We start from the raw sequence: 14,284 nt of genomic DNA, 5'->3' as shown, positions 1-14,284 counted from the left end.
GCACAACTGTGCCTGTTAAAGGCCCCAACTTGACTCCCGACAGGCTAATGGCCTCCACAAGGTAGGGGCATCAATGGGGCAGGCAGCCAGCACAATGGTCTGGGGGGGTTGGGGTTTGGGAGGGGGGTCTTTGGGCTTTGACTTGAGAAGGGGTGGGAGTTTTACAGTTGCTCTTGATGGAGGGGCAGGTGCCTTGGAACCATGTTTTGGGGCAGCTTTCTTCTTGGGGACAGGGTATGGCTTCTTTGCGAGTGGAGGGGCATCAGAGGTAGAAGGGGGGTCGCAGGAGGACTTGGAGGTGGAAGGACTTAGCTTGGGGAGGGTCCCGTGAGGGCAAGGAGCAACAAAGGGTTGGGACAGGGTCAGGGAACAGGTGAAGGCAGGCAAGAAAAAGCTTGTTAGGAACAAGGGGGATGGATTGGGAAACAGGTTTGGGAGTGGAGGTGGGGGAGTGATTGTAGGACATGTAGGTGTGCTGGATATGGGTGCAGATGTATGCAAAGTATGTATGTGTGAGGTGGAGGAATGTTGAGTGTCTGAGTGCGGGCGTTTATGTGTCCTTTGAGGAGGGGGGAAGAGAGGGTGGGAGTGGACAGACAGGTCATGTGGATGAATGTTGGGGTGGTGTCTGCAGGTAAGGTGGGTGTGCTGCATGTGTGAGTGATGGTGGTTGTGGTGAGTGCGGATGTGGTGCATGGGGTGCATAGATGAGGGCCTGCTGTTGTGTTGACTGAGGGCAAAGTGGTGACATGGACTAGGAGTGTGGGTGCAGTGCTGGCAGGTGTGAGGGGTATTGTGACAGCAACGGGGAGGTGCTGAGGGAGACAGGGGAGGTAGTGGCTGATGTGTCTGCTTTGTCTGCTTTTTTGTGTTGAGTGTGTGCATGCTTGTGATATGATTTGTGGTGCCTGTGTTTGTTTTTGCATACCTTGTCTGTTAAGTTGGCTTGTCTGTATGTGTGGCTTGGCTGGGAGAGAGGAGAGGGCTTTGGGATGGGGCACAGGTAGCAGGAGGGAGGACAGAAGTACTGGCTGCTGTCAATGAAGAGGCCAGAGGCATAAATTATCTCTGTAGGCCAGTCAAGGCACTGTGAATGCCATCCAGGTAGGCATTAGTCTGCTGCATCTGGGATGCGAGGCCCTGGATGGCATTCATGATGGCTGACTGCCCTACATAGATGGACCTCAGGAGGTTGATAGCCTCAGCATTGAGGGCAGCAGGGCTTACTGGGGCAAGGGCAGAGGTGCCTGCAGCGAAGGAGACACCCACCTTCCTGAGTGAGCGGGCATGGGCAACTGGGTCGGGAGCTACTGGGAGGGCGGTGCTGGTAAGGGGGGTGGTGGACGAGGATGGTACTGGGATGGTCCCAGAAGGTGCCGCCACCGCCTTGGAGCTTCGGTTGGAGGAGGAATCTATATCAGTGGTATCACTCCAGTCTCCCTGTGGAGCTCCCCTTGCTCTCCGTCCCACTGGTCCCCTTGGCTTCGTGGTCTCTTCCTCCTGGGTCCCATTGGCTTCAGCCTCCCCACTCGCCGATGCCCCTACTCCTTCACCTGCTGATGCTAATGCACACAAGAATAGAATTTTACAAAAAGGAGGGGAGGGGGTTAAAAAGATGGGAGCATAGGGTCAATACAAATTCCCTTTGCACATTTGTACAAATCAACAACATGACTCTTTTGAAATTTCTGAATGCATCCTCTACAACTTCATTAGACATATCTACACACCTACATTGCATACACTCTGATGTGTATACTCAATCATGAAACCTCAACAATAACACTCAGGTACTACTCTACACTTCATGGCTCTTGTATACAGGATTATTAATGTGAGAAGTCAGTCCATAAGTGACATTTGTACATTGTCAAACCTACCTGTGTGACCCAGAATGTATATCCCTGTCATAACCTACAATTTGACACAGTACAAATGCCATTAAAACCTGTTGCTCAGATGCTCACCTATCACAGCTACTTCTGTTCACAACACAACTGTATCCTACTCACATTAACAGTCATACCTACAGTTTACATCCTTGATCCCATGGCTAACACACCCATCCAGTCCATTGCAAACTGTACAGGACATGTACTATGTCACTCACACCCTTGTGGCTGCTGTGTTGCCCTCAAACGCCCATCCAACTCTGGGTAGGCCACTGCCAGTATGCAGGCCATCAGAGGGGTTGGGCTCTGACGGGCATCCCTTCCTCATTGGGAGGCTGTCCCCAACTGGGCCTCTACAGTCTTTCAAGCCCAGCATCTCAGGTCCTCCCACCACTTCCTGCAGTGGGTGCTCTGCCAGATATGGACTCCCAGAGTCCGCACTTCCTTGGCGATGTCTTTCCACATTCCCTTCTTCTGATGGGTGATGACCTGCCTGGGAGACACAGAAGGAAAGGCACATTATTGTGGACTAAACAACCTACAACATTCCTAGGCCTACCAACTGTACACAAATCAGCATTGTAGATGACTTCACACTTCCACAACATTCCTAGCAGTCAAATCCGTAGATACACCCTCCACTGTAACATCCTGCATACACGTACTATTACACACTTACATGTGCATGTAGCAACATACATAACCATTATGAGGACTACCTGCTGTTCTGGAGCCCCATTACAGCTTTGTGTACAGGGATAGGACCCCATCCACAAGTTTCTCCAGTTCTTCCAAGGTGAAAGCAGGGGCACTCTCCCCTGCAACATGCACCATTGTGGCTCTCAGTAGCACAACATAGCAGCACACACAGTGGAGGTCTTGATGGCTGGAGAATCAGGAGTCAAGTGAGATGCACTGTAGAAAATGGTGGTCACGGCTGTAGCAGTCTGCATTGGTCCCTGTATGCCAGAGACATCAATGTTAACCAATGAGGAGTTGCACGGTGGTTCCGACTGCCTACCGCCATGACAACATACGCCGGTGGAATGATCTCACTGTCATCTGTCCCATGCATGCAGGAGAGGCAGCAGCCTTTTTGCTGTACAACTGTTACAAATACATTAATTAATAAAGTCACTAGTCATTTCCAACATGGACATGTGATGGGTTACGTTGTGGGACAGTGCTAAGTACAATTAGGCAGCATGACCTTGGAATGTGCACATATTCTGGTTATGACAACATGACATTGTGGGAATGATCTTACATATTGATGGTGACTGTGGACGAGCAGTGACAGACAAACATCTCACTATTGTCATTATTTGTAAATCCCAGATGTATGTGCAACTGACATGGGAATTACAATGCCTCGGCACATTGAAGCCTGCTTTGCATGCAACAAGTGGCAGCATATGTGATGTTGATTCCCCATTTATCACCCTGCAGTAGGATGCATGAACGGTAATCATTGACATACGTGTTTTGTATGCCATGTGTAGATGCCGACCACTGTGGAGGGTGAGGCATGTACCTGTGTACCGGCCCCTGGTTGACTTGGCAACAATAGAAGAATGCCACATCATCTCCCACTATCGACTGAATTATGGTACAATAAGGGAGCTGTGTACCCAGTTGGAGTCTGATCTGCTGCTAGCCATCCATACCTCCAACTGTGCAGATGGTATGCGTCCTCCATTTCTTGGCCACTGGGTAATTCCAGGGAATAGTGGGAATGGTAACAGGCATGTCACAACCTATGTTCAGCAATGTGTTAAACATTGTCATATGGACAGCTACATTCAATTTCACAAACCTGTAGATTTGCCCAGTGTGAAGGCTGATTTTTATGCATTGGGACATATCCCTCATGCATTAATACCACTGAGGGCTGATGAGCAAGTGTACAGGAACCGTAAAAGCTTTAATTCCATTAATGTGAAGATCCGTACTCGCATTCTCTTACACACATCCATACTCGCATTCACTCACACGCATCCAAACTCGCATTCACATAAACATTCCAACACACACTCAACTCAAAAATTAAACACGCATTGAAACACACATGCCCACATGCATACACACATGCATTTAAACACGCATTCAAACACTCATGCACGTACGCATTCAAACACATACACACATGCATACACACACGCAGAAAACTTCCAATCACACGCACACGCACACGTAACACCCCCTACCCTCCTACCCCCTCCCCTGACAGATGATCGACTTACCTCGTCCAGCGAGGACGTCGTCCGGCAGGGAAAGGGAACAGGTGCTTCCTCCGCCGGCAGAGCCCCGCCATCTGGACACCTCCAGGCCGTATTATAGGTCATAATAGAGCTGGTGAAGTCTTTTTGGTGGGGCCGGTGGTGGAACCGCCGATGTGCCTCCATCTGCAAGCACAACTACTGTAGGATTTCCGCCTAATTGTGGCAGAAGTCCTTCAGTACTCGTAATATGGTGGTCGGAAGACCACCAGCACTGGCGGTCTTCTGGCGCCAATGGCTTTAGCGGTCTTCTGAAAAGGCTGCCAAAGTCAGAATGAGGGCCATAGTTCTGGCAGCCTATCTACTTCTTCACACATTTGTGACTTCTCCATTCTGGAATCACATGTTCATTGGCATAGCTTGCAGCTTATTGTGCTGTCACTACTTGGCAACCAAGGGTGTGAGCTATGTGATACAACACAATGAGTGTCTATTACTCAGGTCATTGCTATTAGATGCAATGATTAACTTGTCTCATGTGCCTAAACAGAGTTGTGGTCATGTGTGCAATAGCATTGGATTGTCTATCAGTGTGTGGGCCTACAGTGTGAATCGTTTAACGATCATGATGTGCAGGCACATACTGCTGGCAACAGTGAAAATAATGTCTGATGAACATTCTGTGCTATCACTTGCAGATGTACTTTCATGATGTTTCACCACTTTCCCAGTCTGGTACCTGAGGACTCAGGATTGTGTGGACACTGACTGTGCTGCAGGAAGCCGGATGCCAGCATGATAGGAATTTCTGTTACATCACAAATTTGTTGCACTATTACAATTACACCAAAACTTGTGTGTAAGTGCATTTATTGTGAATACCAAAGGGTGGATAGGGTGCAAAGCAGTGGGGCCATGGTGATCGATTCCATCAGTCTGTAAGGCCCAGCAGTTGGTAGCACAGGTCCAGTATCCATGTGGCATTTGGAAATGGGGCTATGGCATTAGGAAGTCAACAAGGTGTCCCAGTGGCACACAAAGGGAGACAGTTCTGTAAAGGCTAATCTCTGGCAGTGGGGTTGGTCTTGGCTTCCGTCCCTGCAGGATGTCTTGGTCTCTGGCCACTTTTGCGTGGGAGTTCCTCAGCAATAGGGGATGGCTCAGTGGTGGCTTGTGAGTCCTCAGGCATGACCATCATCCCACTAGCTGCAGCAGATGTAGAGGGCTGGTCAGTAGGTTGGCTAGTGGAAGAGGCCTGGTGGTGGGTGGCGGACTCACGCAGGACTGTGATAAGCTCCTGCATCAAGCCTTTTAAGGAGGCCACCGTGGCAATGAGGGTTTGCCATTCCTGCATGGCCTCCTGGTGGTACTCCCTCTGCTGCCTGGGGTTTTCACCCAACAGGTCAAATAACTGGCCCATCTTGTTCTGGGATTGGTTGTATGCTCCCAGGACTTGTGCTATAGCCTGATGGGCAGGTGTCTGTCTTGGGGTTGCCCCGCCCTGTGACCCCTAGGTGCACTTCCACTAGCCCAAGCCCCACGTACCTGTGTTTCCGGCACAGTGTGCCCACTCTCACTTACACCAGGACCTTCATCATCTTGTGTGGTGGGTGCTTACTCAGGTCTCTGTCCAGGTGGGCACACTGTGGATTGATGTGGCCTTGAGACACTGGAGTGGGGGCGTTCGACGACAGGTGTTGTGGTGGCAGAGGTTGTGGGGGGCTCCATGGTGTCCTGGGTGAGGCTGGTGGAGGTGGACGGCCAGGAGAGCCAGGATGCGCCAGGTAGGTCTTCCAGTTCCAGACATCCTGTGTCGCTGTCATCACTGGGGTCTTCATCAGGTCGGGGACTGCCTGTAAGTGGCAGTTTGTCTAGAGACATTCTCAGTATCACCTGTGGATGACAGGGATTGTTATTCTCATCTGCCTGATGTACTTAACAGGGACTGCACGGTGAGTGCTATGTGTCATGCTTCAGGTCTCAGGTACAGTTGTGCCAGGGGAATGTGCATTGTTAGGTGGCTACAGGGTGATGCATTGTGGGAGTTGTAGTGCTTCATGCTGTATATGCATTGGGTGCATTTGGGAGTGTGAACTTTGGGATTGGTGTTAGTGGGGTAGGGTGTGCATGCTGGGGAAGGGGATACATGCATTACAGGTATACTCCATACAAGGGAACTTTAGGTGACTTACCAGTTTCTAGTCCTTTGGGGATTCCACTGAGACACTCAGGGTGCAGGATTACCAAGACCTTCTCCTCCCATGATGTGAGCTCCAGAGGAGGAGGTTGGAGCCTACCGCCACTCTTCATGAGGGTGATTTGGTGTCTAGATGCCAAGGAACGGACCTTCCCACCTCTTGCGTATGTCATCCTTTGTGCAGGTGAAGCCCACTGAGTTAACCTTGTCGATGATCCTCTGGCATAACTCCATCTTCTTTTCCATTGACATTTGCTGGACTCGTACCCCGAACAGCTGTGGCTCAACCCTGATGACTTCGTCCACCATGGTTCCTAATTTGTCTCAAACGGGGGTTCTTTTGTCAGGACATGGTCAGTGTGATGTGTGTGTGAGTGTTAATTCTTTAAGTGAAGTGTGATGCGTGAGAGGTGTAGGTGCCTGTGGTGTCTGTGTGCACTGTGATCTTCAGCGTAGATGTGCAATGTATGTCAGTTTTGTCATGGCAAGGGGTTTTGGTTTGTGTGTGTGTGTGTGTTTTAAAGGGGGAGATGTGGTGTGTGCATGTGTTTCAGGTGTGAGGTATTTGAATTGGCCTATGTCCCGACCACCAATGAATTACCGCTGCACTATGACCGCTGTGCTGATTTGCAGGTCATATCAGGGAGATCGGTCTTGTTCCGCTGTGGCGTTGCGGGTCGTGGCTTCGCATCACTGCCGCTGTCTTTCGGGCTGACGTTGTTGGTTTTGTGGCAGTGTTCTGGCAACTTTACTTTTGTGTGTTGTAATTGGGCGGGTGGATTGCTGACGCCACTGCAGTCTTTTGGCGGCCGTCAGCATGGTGGTCTTAGGGAAAGACTGCAAATGTCATAATGAGGGCCTCTGTCTGGAAAGGAAAGGCTGTTGCACATGGCTTTCTATTTTTATTAGTGCTGTGGTCAGCTGTCTAGTGCCCTTTGACCTAATGGAGCAGATGCAGATGATCCCCACATTTCTTAAGTAGGGTGGGGTATAGGCTGCACTGAGTACAATTTGTACCACGCAGCCTCAAATCATATCTCCAGAGATACTGTGAATATTGTACTCAGCTATGCTTTCCTTAATATTCCTTTCCAAATGCAAAGCAATGCTTTGAGTGGATCACAAGATATAGTTTTTGACATTATGGGCCAGATGTATCATTATTTTGAATAGAGATGACCTAATTGCGATTTTCTGTGAATTGCAATTAGATAATCGCTATTTAAATGTATGAAACTCCAGGAGTTTCATTTCGTATTTCCTAAAGGCTCGCAAATCAACCTACCTCATTAATATACATGAGGTAGGTCGCAATTTGCAATCCATTAGGAAATGCTCAAATCACAGTGATGGTGGCCTGCTGGGCTCAGCAGACCACCATGTCTGTGACTGCTTTTAAATAAAGCAATCTTTTTTAAATGCAGCCCGTTTTCCTTTCAGGAAATTGGGAGACGTTTAAAAAAGAAAATTGAAGTGTTCTTTTCCATTTTTAAGAGTAGGCAGTGGTCCGTTGGACCACTCCCTGCTCTTAAAAAACATTTTCGCATACATTTAGAAAGGGAAAGTGGACCCCTGGTACCCCTTTTCATTTGCAAATGGGTTACTACCTAATTGAAGTAGGTGGTAAAATGCCAATGTTTTGGGACCGAATTTCAGTCACAAAACTTTCCTACATACTGCTGCAATTCAATACTAGGAAAGGGCGCCCTTGACACTCCCCTTCCTAATACCATATTGGTGTGTATGCGCAATTCCAAATTGCGATTCAGTAACATGTTATCGAATCGCAAATTGCAATTCATACATACCAAAATGCATTTTTGCATTCGGAAAAATGCATGATACATATGTCCTCAAGTTTGTAAAAGTGATAATGAAAATCTGATCTAGCCATTGCTAGCTATTTCGCATAGCTGGAAGGTTATACGGGCAGAATGTCCAATAGTAGGGGGTAGAGTTTGCAGTGTTTTCTAAGGTTTCTTTGAAGATTAGTCACCTAATTTTAGAGTATATTCAGTAAGCTGAACGTTTAGGTTTCATGCTGTCCATTTCACCCTTACTCACTTAAATTGTTCCCATCCCAGGCCGAACAATAAATTCATCTGCAGTATTTTAGAATTTTTTAGCATCTCTGTTGCTATTTTCAGCTTTTGATCAGGGATTTCATCATTTGGATTGATCTGCCTGATCACTGTAATACCAACGGCTGAAATTATGTGGGACTTACCCAATTAGTGGACTTTCTCACACATAGTGTTCATCACATGCTAGATTTAGGCCCTCATTATGACATTGGTGGTCTCACAGCGAGACCGCCAAAGCCACGGGTGCCAGAAGACCGCCAGTGCTGGTGGTCTTCTGCCCACCATAATATGGTTACTGCTGACTTTCCACCACATTTAGGGTGGCTATCCGGCAGTAGCCATGCTGGCGGTTGAGGCCCCTGGATGATGCTACCACCTGTACTGCCCTTGCAGAAGGACGCCGCCAGCTGTATTATGATCATTAATTCTGCCTTGAGGTGCCCTGCTGGAGGTAGCAGCACCCCTTCCCGTTCCCTGCTGGACTATCTCCTTGCTGGAAAAGGTAAGTCGGAAGTCCGACAGGGGAGAGGGGGTGTTGTGTGTGGTGTCTGCATGTGTGAGTGCATCTGTGAGTGTTGTGGTGTATGCGTGCTTGTATACATGTGAGTGTTGTGAGTGAATGCGTGTATGAATGTTGCAGTGAGTGCATCTGCTTGTCAGTGTGTATGTGTGTGAGCATGTTAGTGTGGATGCGTGCCTAAATACGTGTGAGTATGTGTGAGTGTATGTGTGTATAGATGTGTGTGAGTAGGTGCGTGTACGGAAGTGGAGGTGAATGGGTGTATGTGAGGTGCGTGTGGGTGTGTGCATATATGCGGGGAGGGGGTTGGAGCACTGGGACTGTAGGGGGATGGGGGGCTCAGGTGATTGCTGAGAGGTTGGGGGTGGGGGAGGGGGATTATGTGGCTGAAATAGGGAGGTGGGGAGGGGGACGATGTGGCTGAAGGGGGAATGGGGGAAGGGGGATCTAGTGCCTGTTGGGGGGGACAGCCGTCTACGCGTGACACGGATGGATTTCCCTGTCACCGGTAGCCCTACCACCATGGTTTTCATAGGGGTGCTACAGCAGCGGAAACCATGGCGGTAGACCGGCTCAAAATGCCACCTGCGGTCTTCTGTGGACCGCCGGGTCGGAGATGAACATCTCCAGCCTGGCGGTTCATACCGCCATGGTGGTATGTGTGGTGATGTGGCAGGTTGGCAGTGGCCAACCTGCCACACTCATAATGTGGCGGTATGCACCGCCAGCCTGTTGGCGGTGATACCGCCACATTAACCCTGGGGGTCAAAAGACCGCCAGGGTCAAAATGAGGGCCTTGGTCTTCTCATAACTTTCCAATACTATTTGGATGATTTCAGGTTTGTGGACAGGGTACCAAAACCTGTCACCCACTTTACGTTTAGGTGACTGTCTTCTTTCCAAAGATGATGCCCATGCTGGCCACATGGACAATGGAGAAGGGCACATCAGAGTAAGGACATCAGCCTGCCAACCCTTAGTACACTTGATGTTCTGATGTAATTTTATTTCTGTCCAGCACTGCCACAAAAAATCTGAGAGTGGTGAACTCTAAATGTGGTGGGTGGTAGTCCACCAGGGCAGCAGGCCTAATAACCTCTGCCATCCAGTCGAAAGGACAGGCTGCCATCCAAAATCTCAACCGGACCCAAAATCTTTAGCCTAATTGTTTCTCCTATAGATAGATCATAACTAACTCTCAACTTACACATAAAGTTGCTGCTGGTTGAAAATCACAGGTGAAAATATTAGTTGTAAGACAACAGACTCACTTTTTCTAATTCACACAGTAGAGAACAGATATATGCAGAGTTTAAATTTTGGATTATTAACAAATTGATTTTGGAGACTCCTGTTTAAATACTTACTCCAAGAGCACAACACTTTCAGCTCCCTGGTATAAGCGTAAGTTAGTTCAAGATAGGACTGCATAAAATGAGAGCACATATGCATGAAAGATTATAACCAGAACACAAAGAAACTTATTCCTTGGAATTAGGAATATGCAAAAAATTGATAACTGAGACATGTACTCATTTTTTGTGGAAATTGTATACAGGAGACTTTAATTCTACCACAGCAATTTTCAATATAGTTGATCCGCTTACCAATCGCGACTTCAGAGAAAACCTACTTCTCCAATCTCAGAAAATTTGCAATTCCTTGCCAGAATTATTTCAATATAAAATTCATACTATATGCACTTACTTTGGTGTGGAGACAATGTTTGTGCCTTTTATAAAAACAGCAAGTCATTTTGTCTCTTAGATCAGACTCTAACACCTTTTGAACTGTTGACTTCAGATTCTATTACAATACTTCTTCAGATGATTAAGTCAGGCTCTGACCTGGAAGCTTGTTCACCAGGACTCTTACACCTAGGACCTGACTATTTAAGCCACACTCTAACTCCTATCTTAAATACCTCTATTGTCACATCTTCAATGCCATCCACTTGGAAGAAGACTTTTCTTACTCCCTCATTGAAAAAGGCAACTGCTAACCTGTATACTATGACCAATTATTGTTCCAGCTCTCAAATGCTACTATCAATAAAAGCTCTAGAAAAACATATCAATAGCCTAATTTCCCCCTTCTTGATGAACCGACTAGATCAGTGCAGTTGGGCTTTAGATCTAAGCATAGCAAAGAAAAAGCATATATTTCTGTGGGTTAAGGAGAGAGTCAGAGTAGCACTGATTGAATGGGATCTCTCTTCATCCTTTGACACCATCGCTTATGACATCTTAAGCATTAGGTTATACAAGTTTAGTATTTGAGGTTGAGCATTTGACTCGATTCTAACATATTATCAAAGGCAGAGTTAAAACCATCACAGTATTATGTTTTCAGTCTGATTTCAAATCAGAGAATCAATTGAGATTGCAGTGATCCTACTTAAGCTCCACTCTGTTCAAGATATATGACACTATTAGCCCTTCTTATTATATCATCAGTATCACGTTTCTCGGCTATGCTGATAGTACTCAGCTGATAATAAGATTGAATGATACTTCAGGAGAAACAAAATCCAATTTTGAAATTTGTCTCACTAAAGAGGTGTCATGATTGCTAAAAATGGCCTAAAGCTTATATAGAAGACTGAAAATCTCATTTTCATCAATTTTTACTTAGTCTGGGATTAAATGTGGTGGCCCCTTGGATGGACTACTCTACCTGTCCTATGTGGCTAATCCCTTAGGTTGGACAAGGACACAGATTACACCTGCTACGCTCTCAGTATAGTCTTAGGGTTATGTAGTAACATCTAGAAATCATTTACAATGGTTGGTTTAATCATCCTCTTTACCATGTCCATAAGTCCATTCTCTCTATGCAAGATTACAATTGTTTCAATAAATGTGTTGAAAACGTAATTTATATCTAGCTTGTGTTTCACCTGGGCATGCATGAATAATACAACAAAAGGGTGAGATCTTTTTCACATTTTTTTAGGAGTTTGAGTGTCATGTTCAGGTTGCCACAATCGTGTTCCACACCAGCGGTGTTGGAATTGTACGTGAGGCACTGTGAGCTAGTCAGGAGTTGGGCAGGCAGTTTATGATCATGTGGATGGACTTAGGGGCAGATTTAAGAAATGTTGCGCTGCACCCAGTGCAGCACCACTTTCCTTGCGTCCCTTAGTGCCCCCCTACCACCACCATGTGTGTGCTGTATTTAAAATACGGTCCACCATGGCACAGGGTAGGGGGCAATAGCGACAGAATGTTTGACGCTATTAATGTACTGTTCAGGGTTTTGGTGCTAACCATGAACAGTACATAGGGGCCCACTGTAACCAATGGTGTGCCCCCTTTTAATGCCTGCTCTGAGCAGGTATTAAAATGGCAAAAAAAGGGTGCAATGAAATCTTGCAGATTTCTTTGCGCCATTATTTCATTTTGTCAGCCCCCTTGCATACATTATGCCTAGCGTAGGTATATTGTGGTGCAAGGGGCTACACCACTTTGTAAATCTGGAATGGAGATTTTGGCCTTGTTGGGCCACTTTAGAGAAATAAATGACGCTAATGTGGCTCAAGGAGGCGCTTGGCCCTCTTAAACCTGCGCCTTAGTGTCTCACATTCTGAAGTTCTGTTATCCTAATACACAGTCTTAATAACTTAGTAGGAACCATATAACAGTGAGAATACCTGTTAATAGACAGTTCCTTGTGATTGAGAACCCAGAAAGAAAACTGGCCTCTACTAGGTCTACTGCTTTAAGCTACTGAAAATAAAATAAAACATTTTTGATCAATGTACTGTAGAAAGCTAGGTTACCAGGCTTTCATATTGTTGTGTTTGGATTATTGTAACACTTTCTATTAAAGGAAACATCCACGAACTACAGCGTTCACAAAAACACGCAGCTAATTCTTTCCTACTTTTCAAAATAAGTAAATAAATTTACACATATGTCCTCAGTTCTAGCTGAGCTCCATTGGCTCCCAGTCAGCATAAAAATGATGTTCAATACTCTTTGAATTTCCCATCAGATATTGTAACTTCTGGCCCTTCCACAAACGGTCTTAATTTTGGAGCTGAAGCACTGGCTAAAGTTCCACCTGCTAAAGATATAGAACAGAGAGTCAATCTTTTTTTAGGTCACCGCTAAGCAGTAAAACATGTTACCATTATATTTAGTACCCATCAGAATCATTTGGCTTTCAGGAGACCATTAAAAACGTTCTTTATGACCTTTTACAAGTGTACTTGTTCTGGTGGGTTGTTTGTTTTCCTCATTCCTAGGGGCATATTTATACTTTTTGGTGCAAAACTGCACTAACGCAGTTTTGCATCAAAAAGCAAAAAGTTTTGCACAGGCTTGCACCATTCCTGAGCTCCAGCTGGGCACCATATTTATAGAATAGTGCAAGCCGGCACAAAGGGTGGGCTAGCGTAAACAAATGACGTTAGCCGGGTGGGGGTGGCGGTATGGGAGAAGGGGGTTTTGCACCAGAAAATGACGTTAGGCAGGTTAGAGTGAAAAAATGACTCTAACCATCTTGTGTCATTTTCTGATGCAAAGCCACACATACCACATGACTCCTGTCTTAGAAAAGACAGGAGTCATGCCCACCACCCCAATGGCCAGCACGGGGGACCAGTGTCCCCTGGGCATGGCCATTGCACCCAATGCCATGTAGGAGGGCCCATTTCAGGGCCCCAATAGCACTTTAAAAAATAAAATTAAATACTTACCTGTACTTACCTATACTTATCTGGGACGGGGTCCCCCATCTTCCTCTGTCCCTCTGGCGTGGGTGGGGGTGCCCCTGGGCCTGGGGAGGGCACCTGTGGGCTTATTCCATGGTGTTCCACCATGGAAATAGGCCCACAGGTTTGCTAACGCCTGCCCTGACCCAGGCGTTAAATAGTGGTGCAAAGTAAGCTGTGCACCATTATTTGACTCCCGCCTCATGCGTGATTTTAGCAGGAGGGATAAATATGGCGCTAAGGCCATGGATTGATTTTTTGCACGGGAACGCCTACCTTGCATCTCATTGACGCAGGGTAGGTTTCCACGTGCAAAAAATGACTTTAACTCCATAACTTTGGCATTAGATGGGTCTAGCGTCAAATTATAAATATGGAGTTCGTTTTGCACCAAATTTGCGTAAACACAATTAAGCAAATTTGGCGCAACACAAGTATAAATAAAAATGCCCCCTAGTGCCCTTCGAGTCTTGGAATAATTGGTGTACTCTATAGAAATGTATAACATACCATAAGCAAGGTGTGGAGGGGAGCTCTCCCAAATGTTATGGTTATATCTTGAGACCTCATTGGTTGAAACTCTTACACAGATGTAGCCCATCACAATAGTATGAATGACATTTTTTTTTTTTTTGGTTGCTACACAGATATAAAT

Source organism: Pleurodeles waltl, chromosome 7 (genome assembly GCF_031143425.1).
Source record: "Pleurodeles waltl isolate 20211129_DDA chromosome 7, aPleWal1.hap1.20221129, whole genome shotgun sequence".
NCBI lineage: Eukaryota > Metazoa > Chordata > Amphibia > Caudata > Salamandridae > Pleurodeles > Pleurodeles waltl.
The sequence above is the reverse complement of the archived record's forward strand: the minus strand, read 5'-3'. Positions refer to the sequence as shown.